General features: G+C 42.2%; 1 protein-coding gene across 4 annotated transcripts in view; it reads right to left on the bottom strand.

Annotated features, from left to right (window-relative positions):
- Qser1 (glutamine and serine rich 1) overlaps window positions 1–26,886 on the bottom strand; it is a 61,023-nt gene extending 34,137 nt beyond the window's left edge. For 2 of the 4 annotated variants that reach the window (XM_037205070.1, XM_037205069.1), the window contains exons 1-2: window positions 26,717–26,884; window positions 237–343 (exon numbers count right to left, since the gene is read on the bottom strand). The gene's annotated coding sequence lies outside the window, so the exon portion shown is untranslated. Of the gene's footprint in view, window positions 1–236; window positions 344–26,716 lie in introns of all 4 variants that reach the window. The other 2 variants (XM_037205071.1, XM_028877888.2) reach the window with 2 other exon arrangements.
- Between the last annotated feature and the right edge of the window lie 344 nt (window positions 26,887–27,230).

Genomic DNA, 27,230 nt, shown 5'->3' on the forward strand with positions numbered 1-27,230 from the left:
GGCGTGCACCACTATGCCTGACTCTGGTTAGGTATATATTAATCCTTCAAAGATGTAAGAAAGAAAAATGTGTCTGTTTATTATCATTAAAGCCAAGTTTTATCTCATTTTCATTTTAACAGTCTCATGGCATAGATATCATATATTATATTTATAAACCAAAATGTGAAAGTTGATTTTTCTTCTTATTCACTCAATACCCAGAATCATAATATACTTAACAAAAGAACTATTACCAGTTGCTTGAGGAGTGGTGCCATAACCAGGAAGCTGATGAGAAGCTGCAAATGTCTGTCTTTGAAGGATATCTGGTTCAGACTGTGTGGGATGTCCATCTTCATAGCTTAAATGAGAGAGGATAGTATTAAAATATATAATACAATACATATAAAATATAATAAATAATACAAAGTACAATCTATAATGTAAAATAATTTTTACACACACACCCTAAATGAGATCATCAAAATATTTACAGGAGAGCAACTAGCAGTTGCAAGTTGCTTTAGCCAAAAAACACACAGAACTAGCAAAAACCAAAAGCATAAGACAGAAATTAACTTCACAGGTAGGGATGGGAGTACGCGCATAAGTTTCTTATAGTTTAGATACTGGAATATACCCATTTTAAAGAGCAGGTTCACTAAATTTGATAAATTAATATGCCAGTCTAATAAGAACAATGCAACTTAATCGTTATATAGACAATGCCAAAACAAGTAACCTTTTAAATTAGTATACTGGTTAGACAGATTCATGTTTCAGATTCCCATCTTCCATCCCTGTCTCCAGCCTAGTTTACCTTCCTCTTTGAAAATAGTCCCCCAGGGAGGTTGTGACAGACGCCTTTAGTCCCAGAACTCGGGAGGCAGAGGCGCTACCCACCTTCCCACCCCCCATCCCCGTCTCAAAAAAAAAGAAGAGAGAAAGAAAGAAAATAGTCCTATATCATGTCTTATACTTTTCTGAATATACTTAGTTTAATTGGTGGAAATACTGTATAAAACAATGGTTTCACAATGACATTATTGTACTTGTATAGATGTACTTATACCAAATTTTCCTTATCCATTCATCCACTGATGGACACCCTAAACCAATATCACAACCTGGCTAAAGTGAATACTGATAGTCTAAACAAGATACCCAACACTGCAGGGATCTCTGCTCTACGCTAACTTTGATGCCTTAGAGCATATTACCCAGGAGTAGTATAGCAGGGTGATATGTATCTTAGTTTTAGTTTTTTGAGGAATCAATAATGATTTCCACAGCATGTAAACTAAGTAAATCATATTCATACAGATTGTATACAAAGGTTTGTTTCCCCTTCTTCCAACCTCTGCATCTGTTTTATTTTCTTGTTGATAACCTGGGGTAAGATGCAATCTCAGTGTGGTTTTGATATGCACTTTCTTATGACTAAGGATATTAAACAGAAATGCTGAATTCACTGGTCCATTTACTGACTGGGTTACCTCTTACTGTGTAGTTTTAGGTTTGTTAGTTTTATTTATTTATTTATTTATTTATTTATTTATTTATTTATCTATTTATTTATCTATTTATTTTTGGTTTTTCGAGACAGGGTTTCTCTGCATAGTTTTGCGCCTTTCCTGGAGCTCACTTGGTAGCCCAGGCTGGCCTCGAACTCACAGCGATCCACCTGGCTCTGCCTCCCGAGTGCTGGGATTAAAGGCATGTGCCACCACCGCCAGGCTTAAGGTTTGTTAGTTTTATGTGTGTGTGTCTATGTCTGTGTGAACGAATGTTTATGATGTACATATAGGAGCTTTGGGAAGCCAGAAGAGAATGGGGATCCCCTAGAACTCGACAGCTGGTGAGCTGTCATGTCAGTGCTGGGAACACCCTGTCCTCTGCAAAAACAGTAAGCACTCTTAACCTGTGAGCTATCTCTCCAGTCCCTAGTGTGGAGTATTTAATTATTTGACTTTTTATATAATCTGGCGATAGGCACAAAGACTTTCTGAATGGGTCTCCAGTAGCTCAAGAAATAAGAATTAAACAAATGGGATTCCATAAAACTAAAAGGTTCCTTCCTACACACCAAAGGAACCATCAACCAGGGCTAAAAGACAGCCTTCAGAGTGGGAGATCCTCACCTGGCAGAGAATTAATATCCAGAGAATACAAAAAGCAAAGTTTTTCCCAAGTCTTTTGCCCAGGCCAGGCATGGTGGTGCACTCCTTTAATTTTTAAATACATTGTCATTTGGCTAAAATTACAATAAACACCTTTGTTTAACCCAATGTCTCAAAGAATTTTCCCCCTTGAGTATTCTTCTGGAAATAAAGAGAGTAAGAGTATTCTTCTGGAAATAAATTCTTTCAAGAGTACAAGCTGAATAGCTCATCAGTCTCTAACAACAGGAACTGGGGGTGTAGCAGGTAGTATATTCAACATGTGTGACACTCTCCATTCAACTCCCAGCAGGAAAGAAAAAGTGAAAAGATACTCTTCATTTCTTTATTGCTGTAACAAAATACCCTGTAACTTAGAAGAGAAAGGGTCTATTTTAGCTCACAATTCCATCATTGCAGGGAAAGTCAAGGCAGCAGGAACTTGGAGCAGCTAGTCACATCCACAATCAAGAGCAGAGACAGAGAACGCAAGTGTGCACACATACTCACTGCTCAGCTAGCTTTCTCCTTAATGTACAGGAGCCAGACCCAAGGAGTGGTGCTGCCTACCCGCTGGCTGGGTCTTCCAGCTTCAATTAACATAATAAAGAGCCAGCCCCCACCCCACTCCCTCTTGGAGACTTTTCCCAGGTGATTCTAGGTTATAAAGTTAACAAAATACCTCAGAGTTTGATTCTGAAATATCTGCATAGTCTTCTAGAAGCTAAAAATCTATAATCTAAAATCCAAACACTCTAACATCTGCAAGTGTGTGAAGAATATGCAATGTTCAAAACATCTGGATTTCAGATTCGACTTGGAGTTAATTTTTGAACAGGATATAAAGTCATAGCTGAGGTCCTCCCCCCACCAACATACACAAATATTAGATTGAATCCAGGGGCTTGTATACACCAGGCAAGCACATGATAGCACTAAGCTACATTCCTAGTCCTTGACTTTTGGAGATACATCTCCTCCTTCCTACACAGCCTAAATTAACTTCAAACTCGTGATTCTAAGGCCTCAGTCTCCCAAGTAGCTAGGGCAAGGGGCATATTACTATCTCCTCCATCCTCTTTCTCCTCATTCCCCAACCCTCTTTTATTTCCCCACAAGACTAGCAACATTCATCATATTACACATTTCCTGGTTGGCTTATTAGATAGTTAATAAACACATCAACTCCACAAAGACAAGGTCTTTGCTTATTCACTGCTTTATCACTAGCACAAAGGATTGTATTCGATACACTGTAGATATTTACAAGTAATTAAAATTTTATGCTCAGTTTCAGAACACTAAGCATCTACTCAGTTGCCAGGCATCTTGCTAAATGTTGGAGACCTAAAATTCAAACATTAAGCCAAAGGGTCAGCTTATATCCATACATTAATAACCTGGTACTTTTGCACTAGGCACACATGAGGTACATATACACACATACATAGAAGCAAAAAAAAACCTCAAAATAAAAATAAACTTAAAAAATAAGTTACAGAAAGCAACACAAGAAATACTGTTGAAAAACACCTTCCAAACTTTTATTAATAGGGTATTTGTTGTTTTTGTTTTGCTTTGTGCATGTGTGTGTTTAAACAAATTATCTCAAATTACTTTCTTTTCTTTCTTGGGGGAGATGGGAGTTTGAGAGTGGATCTCTCCATGTAGTCCTGGAGCTCTCTATGTAGACCAGGCTGGCCTCTAATGCACAGAGATCCCCCTGCCTGTGCCTCCCAAGTGCTAGGTATGGGCCACCATGCCCAGCTGTGTGTATGCGTGTGTATGTGTGTGTGCACTGGTTTTTCAAGATGGGTTTCTGTGTAGCCCTGGCTGTCCTGGAACTCACCATGTAGAAAAGGCCGGCCTTGAATTCACAGAGACCCACCTGGCTCTGCCTGTAGAGTAAGACAAGGGCCTCACTATACAGCCAATCTCTGCCTCCTAAATCTTGGGATTAAAGGTGTGCACTGGGACACCTGGCCTGCAGTTTTGTTTTTGGTAACTATTTGAAAGCACAAAGATTCCATATGGTATAAAGTTAGCTTTTAGTTGACAACAGTTCACAAAATTAAGAAGATCAATTAAAACCTCATGCTCCTTTCACTCTATGGCCCAGCAATTCCATTCCTGGAGACATGGAAGATTCACACAAAACCACCACATGAATGTTGATAGCATTTTCCTAACAAACAAAAAAGCAAAAACAAACTTTAAGTCCAATAACTGAGAAGTGAATATAAACAAAATATGAGACAGCCAAATAATGTTATTCTGTTCAGACACAAAAGGGTGAACACAGAAAATACTAAGCAGAAACCAAAAACAAAAGAGATGCGGCCATATGCGATTCCACTTGTATGAAATTTCCCAAGTAAGCAAATCCATGGGGAAACAAGGATCACTGTGCTTGTCAGGGACCCGGGCTAGGATAGAACAAGAAGCAGCAAATAGGAATGTGGTTACTTATGGGATGAGGAAAATGCACAGTACTGCACAGTACTGCCAGCTGTACAGCCTGTGATCATCCAGTGATCAGTGGTAACTGTTTCTTTCTGTGCAACATATCAGTAAGAAGACAGTCTATGATAGATCTGTCTTCCTGTACCTATGTCAATTTCCTGTGCCTCGCCCATCTCTATAGATTGCATAATCATTTTAAAAACATGTATACACAGAGCTGGGGATACAAAACAGCTCAGTGGCAGAATACTTGCCCAATACACATACATTCCTAGTTTGGAATACCAGCACTAGGAAATCAACAAAAAATACTTGGATTAGGGGCTGGGGATATCGCTCAGAAGTAATGAATTTGCCTCGTATGTGTGCAAGGCTCTGAGTTTTTTTGTCAACTTGACACAAAGTTGACACAATTAACACAGAGTTATTTGGGAAGAAGAACCTCAGTTGAGAAAATGTCTACATCAGATTGCCCATGGGTAAATATCTTTAGGGCATTTTCTTGATTAATGTAGGCAGGTCCAGCTCACTGTGGGTAGTGTCTCCCTTGGGCAGGTGGTCCTGATTTGTATAAAAAAAGCACACTGAGCAAGCCATGTGGAGCAAGCCAGTAAGCAGAGTTCCTCTACAGTTTCTGCTTCAGTTTCTAACTCCAGGTTCCTGCCCTGACTTCAAGATGGAATGTGACTGAGACATACAAACTGAAATAAAACCTTTTCTCCCCAAGTTGTTTTTGGTCATCTTATTTTATCACAGAAATAAACCCTAAGACAATGCCCATCACAAAATAATTACTCTGTGCAGGGGGCCGTGGGAATGTACAGCAGTGACAACTAGTGTTTAACAGGTTGACCCACCTGGTGGGGAGCCCCACCTGGAAAGACCATGGGGTCACTGTCTACAGAAACTGGTGGTTTTCTGTCTGTAATTTCTCTCATGTGCCACTACATTTCTTCCCTAAGAACTGCTATGGGTGCTTTCCCAGTGCTTGTGTGTTTATCTCAAGAATATATTCCATCTTTGAGCACACTTATAGCTGTGGATGTTCTGGAAGACGATTTCTGTTTAGGCTATATAATTTTGATACACAGAAACTATACTAGAATATTTTACATTACTCAGACTGACAGGATTCTCAGTCACAAAGATAGCCTTTTACACAGACAGCTAATTTTGGACTTCAGAACAAACTCAAAACAGATTAAACTGCCCCTGCAGAAAATACACAGAGACTAATTCCCAGGTGTTGTTTACTGCTAAACCAAGGCCAGGCTGTTTACAATGAGACATAGCTCCTTGCAGTAAGTAGTTCTCTTTCTGCGCACCTGACTGTTGAAGGTTCAGTCAACTGTTTACTGTCTGGGATCCCTCACCAACTTAGCGCTACATGCATGGGTCAATGTGACATTCCTAGCCTAAGAGAAACCATATGACTTATCTTGTACTGTGAGAATGGGTAGGGCCTTGAAAATGTAACTTATAACTGTCCAGAGTTTGGCTGTGGGGCAGCAGTGGTGGAGTGGAGAGAGAGACAGCTGTGTAGAGCTGGGTGAAAGAGCTGCCGCCATGAGAGAAAAGCTATGTGAAGGAACTGTGGGAGCAGCTGGGCAGTGAGTGAGTGTGTGTGTGTGTGTAGAGTTTGAATGTGTGTGCACAAGGAGCTGGGCAGTGAGTGAGTGTGTGTGTGTAGAGTTTGAGTGTGTGTGTGTGCAGAAGGAACTGGGCAGTGAGTGAGTGTGTGTGTGTAGAGTTTGAGTGTGTGTGCACAAGGAGCTGGGCAGTGAGTGAGTGTGTGTGTGTAGAGTTTGAGTGTGTGTGCACAAGGAGCTGGGCAGTGAGTGAGTGTGTGTGTGTAGAGTTTGAGTGTGGGTGTGCAGAAGGAGCTGGGCAGTGAGTGAGTGTGTGTGTGTTAGAGTTTGAGTGTGTGTGTGCAGAAGGAGCTGGGCAGTGAGTGAGTGTGTGTGTTAGAGTTTGAGTGTGTGTGTGTGCAGAAGGAGCTGGGCAGTGAGTGAGTGTGTGTGTGTTAGAGTTTGAGTGTGTGTGTGTGCACAAGGAGCTGGGCAGTGAGTGAGTGTGTGTGTGTTAGAGTTTGAGTGTGTGTGTGCACAAGGAGCTGGGCAGTGAGTGAGTGTGTGTGTGTTAGAGTTTGAGTGTGTGTGTGCAGAAGGAGCTGGGCAGTGAGTGAGTGTGTGTGTGTTAGAGTTTGAGTGTGTGTGTGCACAAGGAGCTGGGCAGTGAGTGAGTGTGTGTGAGTTGTGTGTGTTGAGGAGTATTGAGTGTGTGTTAGTTTGTGTGTGTGCACAAGGAGCTGGGCAGTGAGTGAGTGTGTGTGTGTTAGAGTTTGAGTGTGTGTGTGCAGAAGGAGCTGGGCAGTGAGTGAGTGTGTGTGTGTTAGAGTTTGAGTGTGTGTGTGCACAAGGAGCTGGGCAGTGAGTGAGTGTGTGTGTGTTAGAGTTTGAGTGTGTGTGTGCAGAAGGAGCTGGGCAGTGAGTGAGTGTGTGTGTGTTAGAGTTTGAGTGTGTGTGTGCAGAAGGAGCTGGGCAGTGAGTGAGTGTGTGTGTGTTAGAGTTTGAGTGTGTGTGTGCAGAAGGAGCTGGGCAGTGAGTGAGTGTGTGTGTGTTAGAGTTTGAGTGTGTGTGTGCAGAAGGAGCTGGGCAGTGAGTGAGTGTGTGTGTGTTAGAGTTTGAGTGTGGTGTGTGCAGAAGGAGCTGGGCAGTGAGTGAGTGTGTGTGTGTTAGAGTTTGAGTGTGTGTGTGCAGAAGGAGCTGGGCAGTGAGTGAGTGTGTGTGTTAGAGTTTGAGTGTGTGTGTGCACAAGGAGCTGGGCAGTGAGTGAGTGTGTGTGTGTTAGAGTTTGAGTGTGTGTGTGCAGAAGGAGCTGGGCAGTGAGTGAGTGTGTGTGTGTTAGAGTTTGAGTGTGTGTGTGCAGAAGGAGCTGGGCAGTGAGTGAGTGTGTGTGTGTTAGAGTTTGAGTGTGTGTGTGCAGAAGGAGCTGGGCAGTGAGTGAGTGTGTGTGTGTTAGAGTTTGAGTGTGGGTGTGCAGAAGGAGCTGGGCAGTGAGTGAGTGTGTGTGTGTTAGAGTTTGAGTGTGTGTGTGCACAAGGAGCTGGGCAGTGAGTGAGTGTGTGTGTGTTAGAGTTTGAGTGTGTGTGTGCAGAAGGAGCTGGGCAGTGAGTGAGTGTGTGTGTGTTAGAGTTTGAGTGTGTGTGTGTGCAGAAGGAACTGGGCAGTGAGTGAGTGTGTGTGTGTTAGAGTTTGAGTGTGTGTGTGCACAAGGAGCTGAGGAGAGAACATGAATAGCTAGGCAGGAGACATCGAGAGAGATTTTCAGAGAAGAGGGGGCTGTGTAAGTGTGTGTGTGGAAAATATAGCTGTACGTAAAGAGATGTAACTGTGGAAACAGATATTTTCAGAGAGAGGATTTTTTAAGTTGAAGTAAAAGAGAAAGTTACCATCAGAAAGCATGTGTGTTCCTTTATTATTTACCCCTCAGAAAAAGTCTAGCCCTCATAGGTAAGAATTTTTCCTAAGCCCTTACTGTACTCATGGATTTTCTTGCATTACCCTGGCAGTAGCTGAGGCAGCCCACAGCTACCAATAACTCTGTATATATTTGTATAGTTTTAAAATAAATTTCGGAAGGCTAAACATTGTAATGAGCTAGCAGTATGTATTCCTTGAAGTTGTTTTTGTTGAGACAGCATCTCACTACTGTATCCCTGGCTCGTATTGAACTTCGGGCCTCTTGCCTCAGCCTCTCTGTTGATGGGATCACTGTAGTGAACTACTTAGTTGACTGTGCACCCATCTTCGTAGGTTTTTTTTTTCCTTCAAAGTATGATTACTTATTACTCTTAAGAGACTTAATTTTTGACTGGATTCAGAAGCAGAAGCTCTGAGAGAGGATAGCTTACCTCTCTTGGCAATCTGTTCCTGGTGTTTTTCTTTGGCTGCTGTTGTTAAAGAGTTTTCCTGGTCCTGCCTGGCCCACAGTCATGACAAATCTCTCTCGTCTCGCAGCAGCTCAGACCCAACCAAGTAAACACACACAGACTTATATTACTTATAAACTATATGGCCATGGTAGGCTTCTTGCTAACTGTTCTTATAACTTAAATTAACCCATTTCTATTAATCTATAAGTTGCCATGTGGCTCATGGCTTACCAGCATCTTAACATCTGCTTCTCATTGTGGTGGCTGACAGCATCTCTCTGTCTCAGCCTTCCACTTCCCAGAATTCTCCTTTCTCCTTGTCCCGCCTATACGCCTATACTTCCTGCCTGGCTACTGGCCAGTCAGCACTTTATCAATCAATCATCCACAGTACTTAATTCTGGGAACAGGAAGGCTGAGTCAGGAGATGCTGCCAGCCACCGCTGCCATGAGAAGCAAGATGTGAAGGCAGAACTGGGGAAAGGTACCAAGCCACATGGCTAAACATCTAAATAAGAATTATGGGTTAGTTTAAATATAAGAGCTAGTCAGTGGTAGGCCTGAGCTAATGGCCAAACAGTTTTAATTAATATAAGAGTCTGAGTGATTATTTTGTAAGTGGACTGTGGGACTGCGAGGGCTTTGCGGACCCAGAGAGAAACTCTCCAGCTACAAGCTACCTTTCATTGTCTTGGCCAAAAGTTTAGTATATCCTGAAGCCTCCTTCTTTTCCTCAGTATATTGTTTTTCTTCAGAGCTATACACCTGCATTTGTGTTGCAGGTCACGTGGAGTAACAAGACACTGAATCTTGGGTGCTTTGGTCCTGGGTTTCTTACCATATTTATTTAAGGACTTTCTGAAAACGTTATTGGAGGACATAATTTTCTTTAGAGAGATTAAAAAGCTTTCAGATTCTGCTAGCTCTTTTAGGTCCCAACCAACAAGGCACAGTAGTATCTGTTAGTCCAGGAAAATCCTCTTCTTTTTTATAATAATCAAGTTGAGAACAATCAGATTGGCATCCACAATACATTCTCAAATAGACGTGTGCTTCCCCTCTCCAGTCCTCCCTGGGTCTGTAACAAGAATGCCCCTTACTCAACAGCAGGCACATTCTGCCATGGGTCAAAACACCTTGCTTTATGGGAAACCTTGTTTGTAATTCCCACCGCTGATCCAGAACACATAACCCTTCCACTCTTCACCCAGAATATCAGTAACCACTTCTGTGGCCATGCACTTCTCACAGAATGTAAGAAGCTTCTTTCTGCTCATAGTCCATTTCAATGTGTTTTTGACAACCAGCGGCTGGGAAAGAGACACTATGAAAAAAGTACCACTCCTAGTAGTTTTAAACAATGGCCAATTTATATTTTCTTGACTCTAGAGTGAAAAAAAAAATCTTCAGAATACAGATACTGTTTCTAATTCCTGTATTTGGATCAGCTTAGGAAAAAAATGTATATTTAAGGTTCCACATAGCCTTTCCTAAGACCTTTACCCAACCCCCAATTCTAAATACCACTAAATACTTCTAGCTGAGGCCTAGAAAAGAGAATGAATAAAGAGATGTGTCCCAGTCTTCTATCCTCATTCCACACTGCTGTGGAATAATCCTTTTGTACACTGTAAAAATCTGTCACTTGAATTGCTTTAATAAAAAGCTGATTGGCCAATAGCTAGGATTTTCGGGGCAGAAAGAATGATGGAAGGGCAGAGTCTAGCCAGATGCAGAGGAAGCAGGATGTGTAGAAAATAAAGTAACAAGCCAAGAGCCATGTGCCAGATAGTAGATAAGAAATACAGTTTAATTTAAATGTAAAAGTTAGCTAGTAACAAGCTTGAGCTATTGACTGAGCATTTACAGTTAAAATATTAAGTCTATGTGTCGGTTATTTGGGACTGGCTTGCAGGAAAGAAAAGTCTACCTACACTACACAATAATGAATGGGAGCAACCCAGCCTTACGATAAAGTGAGTCAAACCTTGAATGAGAAACTATCGTCTTTCTTTAGTTGCTATTATTTAATCTTAAAAAACTGACTTTCTCCTCGAAACCAAAACCATTATTTAATTGCTGCTCTGTACCCTGTTTTAAATATAATCTTTCCCTAAAGTTTTAATCCAATTAGTGATAACTAAGAACACTAAGTTTCATTAATTAATTGACTATTATTGTGATGTGAGAGGTATGCACTTATGTGAAAGTCAAAGGACAACAAAACCAAAAAACCAATAAAAACATTTGTTGCAAAGATTCTTAATTATTTTTCAAATTTGTAATAAATAATTATTCTTAAGCTATAGGGCTTTGTTTTTAAGTCTCAGACTATGATTAGCTAAAAACAAAGTTTTGTAGAATGTTTGGCTTGTAAGTGAGAGGGACATTTTAGGGTACAAACACAAAGTTAATTCAGTGGATAGTGTTTATTTTTGTACAGATTTTTAAAAAAGATTTATTTTTAAGTGTGTGTGTGTGTGTGTGTGTGTGTTGCATGGTGGTATGTGCTTATATATGTGAGGTGCCCACAGAGTTTGAGTTCAGAAGAGGAAGTCAGCATCAGATCTGTGGAGTTGGTTCTCTACAACTTCCCTATGCCTTTAAATAGGTTCAGGGATTGAATTCGGGTTGCCAGGATTGTACAGCAAGCATCTTTATCTGCTAAGCCATCCTTTGGTAGACTATCCCTTTGTTCATAATGATTCGGGAATAAAACACATTCCAAGTTTAAAAATCAACTAATCAAAAGTCCCGTGAAATGTGTTAAATCCTAGATAAACAAGCTAGAACTTGCACATAAGTGGTAAGTTTCTTAAGCAATTAATGAATGATTTTGTCCTAAGAAATTATGTCATTTTGCTCTCTTTGTGTTAAAGATTTTAGCCACTGGAAACTAGAAAACAGCATTCTCTTTAAAGTTCCTTTTACGTAAGCCTTGGCAATATCATCTTTCCATGGTTGGGGAAGATAAAAACCCAGGACTGTAGTCAGGAGGCCCCAAGTCTCAGTCTTGAGTCTACAACTGCTGCAACTCTAAGCAGAGTACATGGACTTCTAAAGCACTACTTCTCTCAGTTTTAAGGCCCCAAAGCTCTTTATTCTCAGTTAAGATAAATATTTCACTCTAACTATAATATTTCTCCGTATAAAATTTGGCCGGAGAGACAGCAAAGTGGTTAAGAACACTTGCTGTTCTTGCAGAGGACCAGGGTTCAGTTCCCATCAAACATGGCTGCTCATAACCATTTGTAATTCCATGTAAGCAGGGCTTTCTGACACCCTCCTCTGCTTCCATGGGCACTACGCACACATGGCACACATATATACATACATACATACACACATGTAAGCAAAACACATTAAAATAGTTTCTCAACTTAAAAAAAATCTTGGGGTGGAGATGGCTCAGTTGTTAAGAGAGAGTGCTGTTCTTGCATACGATCTGAGTTTGGATCCAGGACCCCTACCTCACAACCGCCTGTAACTCTAGCTCCAGGAGATCTGATGCTGACTTCCTCTTCTGAAGTCTGTGGGCACCTCACATATATAAGCACATACCAAATAAATCTGTTTTAAAAAATCTGTACAAAAATAAACACTATCCACTGAATTAACTTTGTGTTTGTACCCTAAAATGTCCCTCTCACTTACAAGCCAAACATTCTACAAAACTTTGTTTTTAGCTAATCATAGTCCGAGACTTAAAAACAAAGCCCTATAGCTTAAGAATAATTATTTATTACAAATTTGAAAAATAATTAAGAATCCTTGCAACAAATGTTTTTATTGGGTTTTTTTTTTTTGGTTTTGTTTTTAATGTACAGGTTCTGCAACTAGACTGCAGGACTTAAATTCAGTTCTTACAAATTCTATGACTTAAGGCTAACCACATAAGCTTTAGTTTCCTCAACTATAACACAGGCAATAACAATACCTGCCCCTGCCAGGATGTTGTTGTAAGAGTAAATGTTGTGGGGTGTTTTGTGAACCCTGAGTTTGTGTTTGTGTCAATTAAATAAAATCAAGCTTCGGTGAGGCGGCCGAGTTAGCAACTAGTTAACAAAAAGTAATCCTAGAGTCATAGGGTATCTGTAAGACGATAGAGAGCCCCACAGAAGTAGCAAGGAGGGACTTAGTGTAGCATGGGTTCTTTGGTTTTGGTGGAGCACAAGGACACTCTCTTTTGGAGATGCTGACAAAGAGAGGTCAGCTAGTTGCTACTCAAGCCCAGCCTTTGACTCCTGAGTCTTGTTGATAAATAGAACAATGGAGATTTAATTAAAAGCTGTATTTAGCGGCCAGGACATAGCCGGTGCTTGCAGGAACAGAATTCCCAACAGGCTGCAGCCTGAGCGGCCTGGACACTGCCATAGAAGCAAGCCAGTAACTGTGGAGCAGCATTTGCTGGCTGAAACAGCAGCAGATTAAAGCTCAGCCTCTGTGCTGACAGAAAAATAACAAGTAAACACTTAAGTACTCTGTACAGCACTACGTTTGGCCCATTGTAAATGCTCAATCAAGGCCATCATTATTGCACCTAAAGGTTGCGTGTATACAACTGACATTTATTGATTGCCAAGTGTTTGACTAGAGACTAAGAAAAAAATAAATAAGCTAAGGAAACAGAAAAATATAATATGTATGGGAAAACTTTCCCTAGGAAATGGCAGCTGAGTATTGAGAGGGGAGACAAAATTATCTAAGGAAAGTATCCTAGGAAGATGAAATAGTATATACAAAGGCCTGGAAATGAAATTATTAACAACATACTAGTAGACCTACAAGGAATTCTTTACATGGTTCTACTAGAGGATGCTATGAGGTTATCAGGAGTCAAACAGTGGAAAATAAACAAGCCATTTTATCATCAAGAGGCTCTAAAAACTTGTATTCACGTAAATGAATAAATTATCAGAGTTTGAGAAGATATACTGCAAATTCACTTTGAAAACTTTCAAGAGTTCTGGGACTGAACACAGGGCCAATGGTGAGAGTGAGCTGGAAGGTGTAGATCATGGGTAGAGCACATGCCTAGCATGTAACCCTGGGTTCAATCCCCAGAACAAAGCTGGGTGGTGGTGGTGGTGGTGGGGGGTGGTGGTGGTGGTGGTGGTGGTGGTGGTGGTGGTGGTGGTGCACGCCTTTAATCCCAGCGCTTGGGAGGCAGAGGCAGGCGGATCTTTGTTGAGTTCAAGGCCAGCTTGGTCTACAGAGCTAGTTTCCAGAACAGCCAGGGCTATTACACAAAAGAAACCCTGTCTCAAAAAAGCAATAAATAAATAATCAATCCCCAGAACAAAAATTAAAAAAGAAAAAGTTCAAGTAACTCACTGGTAGATAATCTGATATGCTGATTACCTGGAGAAAACAATAAAGCCTCAAAGCAAAAATCTAAGTCCTTCCTAAACAAACTGAGACAGGGAATTCTGAGGAAAAAACAGCTCTACTAGAGCTCCTTCGAAGTACAACTGAGAACTGTTGGCCAAAACAACTTATGGGGTAAGAGGACGCAAAGAGTCAAGCGTGGAGGATGGGGCATTACCATTTAGGTGTTTACTGAAGACATGTTAAAGTACATGCAAATGCTCAAGCATGGTACATGACAAGCAGACCGAGAGCAGAGTTTGTGAGATAAATCTATTTGTAAGAAACAAGTACGATCAACACTAATAATTACCATACTCAAAAACATTTTCTGAGTTCACACTAAAGTCTCTCACTTTTCCTTATTTCTACTTAAGGTATTATTGAAGTGCAAAGCATGGTGGCACACAGCTTTAATTCAGTCAGGAGGCAGAGGCAGGTTGATCTCTGTGAGTTCAAGACCAACCTGGTCTACATAGACAGATTCTGTTTAAAAAAAAAAAAAAAAAAAAAAAGACGGTATGTAAACATTAGAGGGACCAGGTTTATTCTATTTAAAGAAAACAAGCCACCAATCACAATTTGTTTGTTTGGGGGTGGTGGTTTGAGACAGGGTTTCTCTGTGTAACAGCTCTAGCCGTCCTGGAACTGCTCTGTAGACCAGGCTGGCCTGGAACTCACAGAGATCCATCTGCCTCTGCCTCCCAAGTGCTGGGATTAAAAGCCTGCACAGCCACTACCCAGGCACAGTTTGTATTTTTACAATCATATGAAATGCAGATTTAGCAACAGATGAAGAATGAACCCACAAGGAGAATGAGAAAGCAGAACTAAAACTTGGGAGAAAAACTGGGAATTGGTGCCTCAAAAAATTACAAATTCTATATGCTCAGACACAGTGAGAAACTGGGGGGTAATCATAACCAAAATATGTCTATGTTAATCATGTAATTACATTATATAGCTCCTCCCCACTTGCCTGTGGACCAGAGGCTAAGACAAAGCAAAGTCAACTAGAGCAAGAAACAAAATAAAGGTAGAAAGGACGTAGGGAGAGTTGAGAGCAAGCAGGAAGAAAAAATTGTGTAAAATGACAATTTATGGTCTATATCTAATTGCCTTTTTTGTTTTAAATTCTATTTAGCTTTGATCTTAAATTTCTTTGTTTAAAAACTTACAAGGCCAGTAAGATGGCTCAGTGAGTAATGGCAGCTGCAGCCAGTTTGATCTGAGGCTTACATGGTGGAAGGAAAGAACCACAATAGACACACACTAGTAAAAAAGGCAGAAAAGGAGCTGGAGAAACGGCTCAGTACTTGCAGAGGACCTGGGTTCAATGCCAGCCATCACATCAGTGACTCACAACGTCTAGGGTACCTGATGACCTCTTCTGCCTCCTTGGACACTGTACACATGTGGTGCACATATACAAACAGGTTCTTTGTCTGTCTCTCTCTGTCTCTCCATAAATAAAAATTGGAAAATAAAGGCCAGAGGGAGGGGGACATTGAAGAGATTAGTTAAAAGTGAGGAGCGGTTAAAAGTGTACACTGTGCTTTCAGAGAACCTGACAAAGGTGCAATCCCCATGGCAGGTGGCTTACAACCACCTGTAACTCCAGTTCCGGGATCTGACACTCTTCTGTCTTTTGAGGGTACATGTACACACACACATACACACACACACACACACACACACACACACACACACACACACACAAATAAATCTTAAAAAGATAAAGCCTTAAAAATATATTTACGGGGGCTGGAGAGATGGCTCAGAGGTTAAGAGTACTGGCTGCTCTCCCAGAGGACCCAGGTTCAATTCCCAGCAACCACATGGCAGCTCACAACTGTCTGTAACTCCAGTTTCCAGGGGATCTGACACCTTCCCACCAATGCACATAAAATAAAGTTAAATAAATTTAAAAAATATATATATATATATATTTACAAAACTCCTCTACTGGAAGTGCAGCTATAAAATATTGCTTATGTACCCATTTAGCTATGCTCAAATTTTTTTCCAAGGGAAAATTTTAGCTTAAGTACCTATGTACTTTTTCAGTATATACATGTAAAATTCACAAGACAAGATTCCTGCCATAAAATAGGAGACTAGACAACATACAACTGTCTAGTCTATAAGATACAATGAAATGAGTATACAGAGAATGATACATTGTTTCTTTATTCAACAATTTTTTTTTTTTTTTTTTTTTTTTTTGGTTTTTCGAGACAGGGTTTCTCTGTGTAGCTTTGCGCCTTTCCTGGAACTCACTTGGTAGCCCAGGCTGGCCTCGAACTCACAGAGATCCGCCTGGCTCTGCCTCCCAAGTGCTGGGACTAAAGGCGTGCGCCACCACCGCCCGGCTTATTCAACAAATTTATGTAATTACAAGGACCTGGAGCAATAACAGAAAGAGAAGTCAGAGCCAGAGAGATGGCTCAGCAAGGAAGAACTACTACCTCTTGCAAGTTGTTCTCTGATCTCACAAATACTGTGGTGCACACACCCATACACATAAATACACACACGTATAAATAAATGTTAAAAAAAAAAACTTAGGCTGGGCATGGCGGCAAATACCTTTATTCCCAGCACTTGGGAGGCAGGGACAGGAGGAACTCTTGTGAGTTCAAGCCCAGCCAAGTGTACATAGTAAGACACCCGTCTAAAAAAATTTCCAAAAACTTTTTTTAAAGTCCAAACTAATGTCTTGTTATAGCTTTGATCTAAAAAAAAAAAAAAAAAAAAAAAAAAAGTAGAGCTGGTGCACACTTCAAAGTAAGGGTTTTATTTAAATTGGGGTGGGGCTGGGGGTCTGGAGAGATGACTCAGAGGTTAACACTCGCTGATCCTCCAGAGGATCCTTTGGTTCCAAGCACTCAAACCAGGAGGATCATGACTTTATGTACTCCAGCTTCAATGGTTTCAACACATCTTATCACATCTCCAATCACATACCCACACAAAGATACCTACATATAATTAACAATAGATTTGGTGGTCAGGAAAGCTCTGTGAAGAGGTAGCTCTAACTTAAACAAGCTGACAAGAGAGATAAGATCCACATCAGTGTTCTCAGTGTGGTCCTTAACTACAAAGCAGTAGAACCATCTAGGAACTTGTTAGGAATGTAAATTGTAGGGCTGTATCCCAGATGTCCTGATTCAGAAACTCTGGGCCAGCAGCCAGTACTTTCACCAAGTCCTGCGGTGACTCAGGACCACTAAGATTGTATCAGGGAAGGGAACTGTCAAACTCCTTGCCTTAGGACATCTATACATGCTGCTTCCTTAGCTATTTCCTCAAAGAGGAAGTCTTCTCACTAACTGTTGCTGGAGGGCTTCTCTCCAGGCTCCCCAAGCCCTGCAGTCCCACAATCCACTTATAAATAATTACTCAGACACTTATATCACTTATAAACTGTATGGCCATGGCAGGCTTCTTGCTAACTGTTCTTTTATCTTAAATTAACCCATTTCTATAAATCTATACCTTGCCACGTGGCTGGTGGCTTACCAGAGTCTTTACATGCTGCTTATCCTGGCGGTGGCTGCAGTGTCTCCCCCTTCTTCCTGTTTCCCCAATTCTCCTCTCTCCTTGTCCCGCCTATACTTCCTGTCTGGTCACTGGCCATCAGTGTTTTATTTATATAGAATGATATCCACAGCAACTAACTGCCCCTGACTTTCTAGTAGCTAAGGAGTTAAATTAAGCTCAACAAGGGCGAAGAATTTTGCCAGATACATGGCAGCACACTCATGTGTAATCCCAACATTTGGGAAGTTACATAGCCAGATTGAATCTAGCCTGAGCTAAGTAACCCTCCATGTCAAGTTAAACACACAAACAAAAACCCCCTGCAAAACTTTCATTTTGTTCCTTAAGAGAGGGTTTCCCTAAGTATCTGTGGAACTTAGTAGGCTTCTCCTAAGCATGTTAGAATTATAACTACAACTGGATATAAGAACAAAGATTTTTTTTTCCTGAATTAACTGCTACTGAATCTTTAATGTCTACAAGAGCTATACAGCATTTACTGACAAAAGTGAATCAGCATATGTTTATGCAATGTATGCAGAGTTCAAAACAGCTGGTGGGCTAGAGAGGTGGCTCAGCTGGAAAAGTACTTGGTATTCAAGCATGAGAAGCTGAATTTGGATTCCCAGCATCCACAAAAAAAGCCAAGCATGGTGGCATGCATCTGATACCTCAGCACTGTAGGAGGCAGATCCCAAGATTCACTGGCCAGTCAGAGAGTCTCAAAAATCTATGGTAGAGAGTGATAGGGAAGACATTATTTACCCCTGGCCTCTGTGCATGCACACACGCACATCTGAATGCACAATGACATGAATACAAACATTCTTTATACACACACAAAACAAAACAAAACAAAAAAACCTCATGTTAAATACCGACAAACTTATGAACAATTTGTCACTTAAAAAAAATGATTGTTGGGCAGTAGTGGCACACACCTTTAATCCCAGCACTCCTGAGGAAGAGGTAGGTGGATCTCTGAGTTCGAGGCAAGCCTGGAACAGAAAGAGTTCCAGGGCAGCCAGAGCTGTTACACAGAGAAACCATGTCTTGGGGGAGGGAGGGATAGTGGTGTGGCTGGAAAGATGGTTCAGTATTAAAAACACAGGCTGCTCTTCCAGATAACCCAGGTTCAGTTCTCCGTAACTCCAGTTCTGGGATCACTCTTTGGCTTCCACAAGCAGTACGTACATATGGTGCACAGACATACACTCAGGCAAAACACTCACACACATTAAAAATAAATATACCTTTAGAAAAATAAAAGGGACACATGCCTTTAATCCCAGCAATTGAAAGGCAGAGAGGCAGGTGGATCTCTGTGAACGTGTAACCAAGGCGAGTTGGTTTACGTAGAGGATTCCAAGCTAACCAGCCTATATATTAAAGACCCTATCTCAAAAAACAGGGTTGGGGTTGGTGCATGAGTATTACCAAAACACAGCATGAAATTCTCAAATTAATAAAAACATTAAGTGTAGTAAAAATTCGTTGATTACTGCACCATTTTTCTTCTAGTTACCAGCTTAAAAAGTACCTTTTACCCTTTAATATGTATGCTGCCAACCCCTCCTGGTGATGTTATCCTTTGTCTCTTCATTCATTGGACCTTTCTTTTTTCTTCTAATTTTTATTGTGGAAGAGGCAAATGTACCATGGGGCACACGTGGTGGTCAGAGGACAACTTAGTGGGGTCAGTTTTCTCCTACCATCCACCTTTACAGAGTTTCTGGGGATGGAACTCAGGTCACCAGCTTACAAGTGAGCACCTTTACAGACTGAGCCAGCTCACTGAACCAGTCTTTCCATTCCAGGATCATTATAAATCTCTACCACCTCCCTCTTGTCTGATGTGGTACACTGCCTCTCATCTCAAAACCTGTTTCCTCAAAAAAAAAAAAAAAAAAAAAAAAAGCCAGGCAGTGGTGGCGCACGCCTTTAATCCCCCAGCCCTCAGGAGGCAGAGGCAGGCGGACCTCTGTGAGTTCGAGGCCAGCCTGGGCTATAGAGTGAGTTCTAGGACAGGCTCCAAAGCTACACAGGGAAACCTGTCTCAAAAAACAAAAACGCCTGTTTCCTACTTCTGCCAATTCTAATCAATTCTATAATTAACTGCCAATTTAATCTTATTAAACCAACTCATGGGAGTTAGAGAGATGATGACTCAGTGGTTAAGAACATTTGCTGTTCTTCCAGAGGACCCATGTTCAATTCCCAGCACCCACACAGCAGCTCACAGTCATCTCTGACGCCAATTCCTGGGGATCCAACACCCTTTTCAGGCCTCTGAGGGTACCGGGTATGTAAGCAAATACACATACTAAAGTTATTAGGCCAGTGCATTGACACTTGTCATTTAGTACATGCTATAGTTTTCAGCTAAGCACTGAGAATAAATACTTCACTCACTAAAATCATTTATCTCTGAATTTGCTTTATTGTCTCTATACAAACTCCTCTCTGGTCTTGCCATCTAATACTTCAAAATAAATGAAAGTGTTGGAGAAGGGAAGGAAGGAAGGAAGGGAGGAGGGAGGAAAGGAAGGGAGGAAGGGAGGAAGGAAGGAAAGAGAAAGAAAGAAGAGTTCACTGTTGAGCACTCGCACAAGTGGTATACATTTATAGAAACATACACATAAATAAAAGTAAACCTTTAAAAAAAATCAAAAAACAAAAGCCAATTCATTCAAAATATCATCCTTCTATAAAATCCTTTAAGTTTCCCAATCCTTACAAAGACTAAACTCTAAAGCCCCCTAAAATATAGTACTCACTCTGTGGTAGTAGTATAACTCTGGTGAGCCCCCACAATGAAACATACCTTTGTACTGTCTCCCTCCCATAATGACCACACTTAACCAGAGACTTCACAGACTGACGGACTGTGACAGAAGTGATGCCATTCCAGTTCAAAGACCAGCCCCAAATTAGCAGAGCAGAGTCCAAGTCCTTCCTCTTGGACGTTCCTCCTTTGTGCTAATCCCTTTCTATTAGGCAATTCTAACAATGCAATTAGATTGTGTGCAATCTAATTGACAAATGCTTTGCGATCACCTTAAAGAGGAAGAATTTTGACTCTAAGTTCCCCCAGCCATATTTATACCTCTCCCCAAAAGAAACAAACGGTGTGCCTGGCAGCAGTTATTATTCCATTTGCTGAATGTTTACTAGCATTCAAAATGCAGCAGTGTTAGTAATACATGTTGTTGTGCACACTGTTCTATACGCTGACATAGTTCTAGATGCTTTTCTAAGTTATACAAACTGGTTAGCTTATGCTGTCAATTACTACATGAATCCTATTCTCATGAAGAGTATTCTGGTAGTAGGGTGAAGAAAAAAGTAGCAACACTACAAAGTTACAAAAAAATCAGTAGAATTAGTTCAAAGATGATAACGTGAAAGGGAAACTGTATTCTGATGAGAACTCCTAACCTGTTCTGTGTCCTTCCATCAGGGCAGTCAGGGGAACATCTGGGAAAGAGCTCAATGGCCCAAAACAGCAAAGCAAAGACAACTCCAGGTGGAAAGAAAAGCCAGCACAGAAGCCATAATTTCAGCATGTTTCAGGAGAAAAAGCCAACCTGACTGCAGAGATGGTGGAATGTGAGAAACATGTGAGAAGACTCCAGAATTAGCTGAGGCTAAAGCAGAGGGCCTCCTAGGCCAAGGGTCTGACTCTTCCATTTGACTCTGAGTAACACTGGAAATTTTTAATCAAGACAATTCATCAACTGATTTGAGTTGTAAAAAGTTAATTCTGCCCATCTATACGTAATAAAATGTGGTATGGAGGTGAAGAGAAGGCTCAGGGGTTAAAAGCACTGGCTGCTCTTATAGAAGACCTGGGTTTGATTCCCAGTACCCATACAGTGGCTCACAACCATCTGTAACTCCAGTTCTAAGGGATCCTAGCCCTCCTCCGACCTGTAAGAGCATGGCATGCATGTGGTGCACAGATGGTACATGCAGGCAAAACACTCATACACACCAAACAAATAATTAAAACGAAATTTAGAGAACCTAAAGTAGAGGCAAAGAAAGCAACAGGAAAAATACAACAGTTTCTGTGGGGATTTCGGTAAACAGTAGCAGCATTTACTAAGATGGGAAAGATAATCACTTTTTTAGAATTACTATGTTTAAAACACCTATTCAATATCCACATGAAGATGTCAGGCACCAGATGCAAAAATAGATATAAAATTCGAATGTCATCTCATTCGTATCACGCTGAGCTAGAGTGAGTGGAGAGAGAAGAAAAGGGTGGACTCTAAGCCTCGGCTTGCACCAGTATTTAGAAGCCAAGCAGAGAAGTGACAAGTATATGAATTACTCTGTTACCCTTATAGATCACAAGCTATTTAAGAGGCAGGACAGTGTCTTTCCTATCTCTGCAGGACCCCATAGGATTTAGTCTAGTATCATGAACTCAGATACTTGGTACATTTTAATGAGTGAATAAATGCATGTCATTAGATTTCTTGAGCTTTCACTAGAGAAATACATTTGATGATAAAGGCTACACTACCTCACAGCTATCAGATATTCAAATATCATTTTAATAAACGAAAGAAAAACATATATGCCATGGCAGACATACTTTATTACTCATTCCAGAGAAAAAAGCAAGGAAATACGAAGGCAAGCAGTGGCCCATATTCCTATACTTCAATAACCACAAACATCCAAACCCTCCATCTTGGCCCTGCTACAGGGTGGAGGGGGAATGAGACGCACCTATACTGCTCACTTCAACTCCCACCTTACCCCACACAAAGTCAGGCATCACCATACCCGGTTTTTATGTGGTGTTAGGGACTGAACCCAAGTCTACAGCATGCTAGGCAAGCAAACTACTCACTGAACTACACCCCCAGCCTGAGTGAGTCTTAAGGTTTCTCTGTGTAACCTTGGTTGTCCTGCAACTTGTTCTGTAGACCAGGCTGGCCTCAAACTCAAGAGATACACCTGCCTCTGTCTCCTGAGTGCTGGGACTAAAGTTTTAAAGCTAGAGGGCCCTTCAAGTTTTCAAAAGCTCTTATAAGATCACAATTTATAAGTAAAGACAAATCCAAATCAGCAAAAAATTATTTCAACAACACTTCTGCTATTAGAGTTCAAAAACTATAAACTCGTGGAAACAGTATTGTTGCTATAGGTGTCATTTATTTCATAAGCAATTGATTTGTTCTAGTCACTGTTCTAAGCAACACATAATTTGTTTTACACAAAAATCCTTTGCAACAGGTTTTTCTAAAATACAGTTTTATGTGCATGAGTGTTTTACCTGCATGTGTATATGTGCATTACGTGGATGATGGTGCCCCCAGGAGAGCATCAAAATCTCCTGGAACTGGAATTACAGAACTGTGGGCTGCCATGTGGGTGGTGGTGGGAACTGAGTCAAACCTGGGTCCTCTGCAAGAGCAGCAAATGCCCTTAAGGTCTGAGCCGCCTCTCCAGCCCTAGAGTATGTATTCTCTCTACTTTCCTTTGTGGATGAGGAAACTGAGGCCCAGACACAGTAAGCAACACATCTGGGCACTGTGAGTCTTGAACTTCTGTTTAGCCATATCCTGCAGTGCTGCATGCTAAGTCTAATGGCACCATTCAGTCACATGACAGTTAAACAAATAAGTGTTCATGGTTTGGCCTAGAAACAAGACCACTATCCTATTTCAGTGTCCTTTTTGCTGCGGAGTCAACATTCTTCTTTCAACTGCACTGCACTTTCCTGGTTCGCCTTCATCATCTCCGGCCCACAGCCAGAGATGTTCCTTGTTCTTGACTAGTTTTTAATTCCTCTTCTAACTAATCCCTCATGTTTACTCAAAGCTTGGGACTGATGTGTTTTTAAATGCCATCTCAAAGGGGATGACCTTTTTTGTTTTCAGTTTAAACCTCCTTTGAGCACCTAGTCACATACTCCACTATCTCTCTGACCTTTTACTTGAATATGTAAAGGTCATTTAATGATGAGCTCATGTTTTTACACCCATCTCACCTCTATTTCTCCTTATGGATTCATCTTTGCCCACACCTCTAGTCATCTAGTTACTCAATTCAGAATCCTGGGAGTTCTGTGTGTTGTCACCAAGCCTTATTGCCTTCTGTGGGGCTGAGAACTGTAAACCTGGCTGGTCTTGAACTCAAAGCAATCCTCCTCTCTACTTGGATTATAGGTGTCAGTTTCCATGCTTGTCTAGCCTTGCCACTGTTAAACATATCTTCACTTCTCTTTGTCTCCCTCTGTGCTGATCCAAGCTCCTATTATCTTTCACTTATATGGTTTATAAAGCTCCCTAATTTAAAGGCACCTTAGCCTTTTTCTTACTCCCTTCAATTTATTCTCTCTTAAAAGTATCCATATTGACCACTGAAAAGACAAAAGCAAACAATCCCCTAAAAGGTAATGATGATGGGTAGAAGGTATGTTCATTTGGTTTCTAAAACTGAGGAGCACAAACAAGTGGAAATGTACAAGATCAGTTCCTACTGCCAAACTACACAAGTAATTACCAAATGCTATTCTAGAAACATTTAGAGTCTAAAATCCTCTCCATAAATCCTTTTTAAACAAAAACAAAAACAAAAAACCTGGAGTTTCAGCAGGCAGTGGTAGTGCAAGCCTTTAATCCCAGCACTCCGGAGGCAGAGGCAGGCGGATCTCTTGAGTTCGAGGCCAGACTGGTCTACATAGTGAGTTACAGGACAACCTTGTTTCAAAAAACCAAAAACCAACCAACCAACCAAAAAATAGTAATAATAAAACTAAAAAAAAAATATAATGGAGCTGCTGCATCAAAGAAAATACTGTTTCAAACTCATGATTTACCAGGCACCTTCCTACTGAGTGATGAAAATGCATTTTAGGAGCAAGCAAAGACATTAAATCCCATGTCAGTAACAAGTGAATGCCATTACCATCTGTCACTTTCTGAATAAGTTACAGGAAATAAGGTGGCAGACAAGCTAATTCTTTATGGATAAATATCCATATTACATCATCACAGCTAGTGTTCATTTGCACCTTCAGAAGAAACTGCCACAAAAGGGAAACAAAAACATTCAAGTGATACATGAATTACGAAACAGCTTTTTAAAATGTTGTAAAAAATATGATTAAGCTCCCGACATGCCTGATATTTTAAGGAATCTCAAGGCATATTCCAGATATACAGTATTTCTGATGTAACTGAAATCAAAGAAGACATTTGCCTGATTTGAAGAAAAGTAAAGAACAATTAAGAAGTGTGAGCAGCCCTGTACAGATGGCCTGATCCTAACACAACATGTTTAACAAAGCAGGTTTTGTGGGGGAGGGGGAAAGCCTGCATTTTCTATGCTATAATTTAGCTGACCACACCCCTCCAAAAATGTTTTAAAGCAATGGCAGGGGGTTTGCATTTAAGTACTACTAACATCTAAAAAATAATAACAAAAATCTTTTAAACTTGTTTTCAAACAGGCTTGGGGAGTCGTTCTGTGTTACTCTGAGAACATTTGGAAAATATGACCAGCCCGTTTTTGTTTCTGGCCTCGGAGGTATTCTGCTCAAAGAAATAGCAGACAATAACTAGGCAGCTTTTCAGTGTTACCTGCTCAATACAACATTTTTTTAACTTGAGATAAGAAATGCTGAACATTACCTATCATTTCTGTCCACTGAATAAAAAGTTAATTTCTAAATTATCATAGAAATGAAAATGCTCTCTGTAAAATGATAGCAAAACTACCACCAAAAATAATCAAGGAAGGTCCAAATACCCTTCTTAAAATTCTTCAAAAGGGCTTAACTTACAAATAACACAAAACTATAGTTATTTCTAAAAGACCTCAGCATATCACCAGTTAGCTCAAAACTAGAAAATCACTTTCTTTTTTAAAAATCCTAGTTCTTTTAAACAAAAGGGCCAAGATTTTGTGAGGTTTATTATTACCCTTTTGTTGGAGCATTATTTTTTCATTCTTTCAGAATAACTCCAAGGTACAATCTAAGACAAAGACCAGCTACTCTTTACATATCTATTCTAAATCATGAAAGCGGTACTTTCATAAAAACAAAGATAATTAGAATACTGTAATGTGTAAAGTGAAATAAAAAGTTCACTCGTGTCGTTGTTAAAATGATTTAGAAACCTGGTGAGATCATATAGGCAACGAAGCTTCCTGTTGGTGGCTGAGGATGAAGTCATTAACAAGCCAGGATTCCCCAGTTCTTGGACCAGAAGCGGCACCTACCAGATTCAGTATTGTTCAGGGGAGGTGGCTTTAAAAATACCCGGCTCCCAAAACCTCCAAACCAGACCACGCCTTCCAGTTATCATTCGAATAGGACCGTTTCAAAGTGTGGTACTACTACACATTTCCCGCGAGCTTAAATATCAAACAGGAGTCCACATTTTTGGGGGTCCTTTGGCCATGCTGGAGCAAAGATGAACTCTTGAATGCCCGCGCTACAGAATGAAGCCGAGACGGAGAAACATGTTTTGGGTCTCCGACCTTCAGAGCCTTCTTTGCCCACCAGCCCTCGACGCTTCCCAACACTCAAGTCACCCTCAGGCACAGACAGCAAAGAGGGATTCTTGACTTCCTGCCGTTGTTAAAAGGAGAGGAAACCCAGGAGCAACTTTGAACGCGTGGAACAGAGCCACCACTGCAAACATATGTCACGCAGCCCCTGCTCAGCGTCTGCGTCCCGCCCTGGGGGTTCCCTTGCAGCCCAGGCAGCCCAGGTCCCTCAGTGTCAGCAACACGGCGCCGCGCCTCGTCCCCCACCCGACCCCCGCCACCGCCCCCACCTTTACACTGCCGAGGCCCCCAGCCCCACACTATCGGCCACCCAGGTCCCAATACAATGGAATGTCACTGCCCGGGGCTCTGAGGCGCCCCGCTAGGCCTCCCCCCGCACCCGGAGTCAGGTCGGGTTCCCCAGATACCGAGTTCAGCCTGGAACCTAAACTTCGCCAAAAGTGGGAGTCCAGCACCGAGAGGTGACTGCGCCCCTCCACTCCCACCCAACCTTCCCTGCAACCCCCCGACCCGCCCCGACCCGCCCCAGGCGTGAATCCTGCCCCATGGGCGCCCCCACCCAGCCCGGACCACCCGCCCGGAGTTGCCCACCCGCTTCCCTGCAAGCGATGAATGGCGCCCCGAAGGTCCCCCCACCCGGCCCGGGGCCCCGAGAGGGGCGGCACAGGCCCCGGCGCATCCGCGGCCTTTCCTGGCCCAGTGAGACCCCGAGCCCACCCCTCTCTACCTGGCCTTGAGGCTGGGGCTGCTCCCGCTGCAGCTGGGGCTGGAGGCGGCGGTCGGGACTCGGGCTTCGTAGGCCCAGGCGGGGGCGGCGGGCTGCGTGGCGGCGCTGGCGGGGGCGCGGGAGGCTCGGCGAAGCCCGCCGGCGCGTAGTGCGCGTCCATGGCGGGGTCTGAGGCGGCGGGGGCGGGCGGGAGGCGCGGGGAGGAAGAGGCGGCGGCGGCGGCGGGAGCGGCGGCCCTTCACATGGCGCGGCCGGGGAGGCGGAGGGGGCGGGGGCGGCGGGCCGGAGGAACCGGGCTGCGGCTGGCGGGCCTCGGCTCGGACGTCAGGCGAACGGCGGCGCCTGCGGCCGGGACTCGCGGCGGCCAGAGCGCCCGCAGCCCAGGCGCCCCATGTTGTTGGATTTCCCAGGATGCACCTCCCGCGCCCTCCGCCCGCTCATCGCCCCGCCCCCTCGGCGCCCCGCGCTCTGGGCTGCGGATTCGGGGGCCGGGCCGGACGAGGGCGGCTCGGTG

Source organism: Peromyscus leucopus, chromosome 4 (genome assembly GCF_004664715.2).
Source record: "Peromyscus leucopus breed LL Stock chromosome 4, UCI_PerLeu_2.1, whole genome shotgun sequence".
Taxonomy (NCBI): Eukaryota; Metazoa; Chordata; class Mammalia; order Rodentia; family Cricetidae; genus Peromyscus; species Peromyscus leucopus.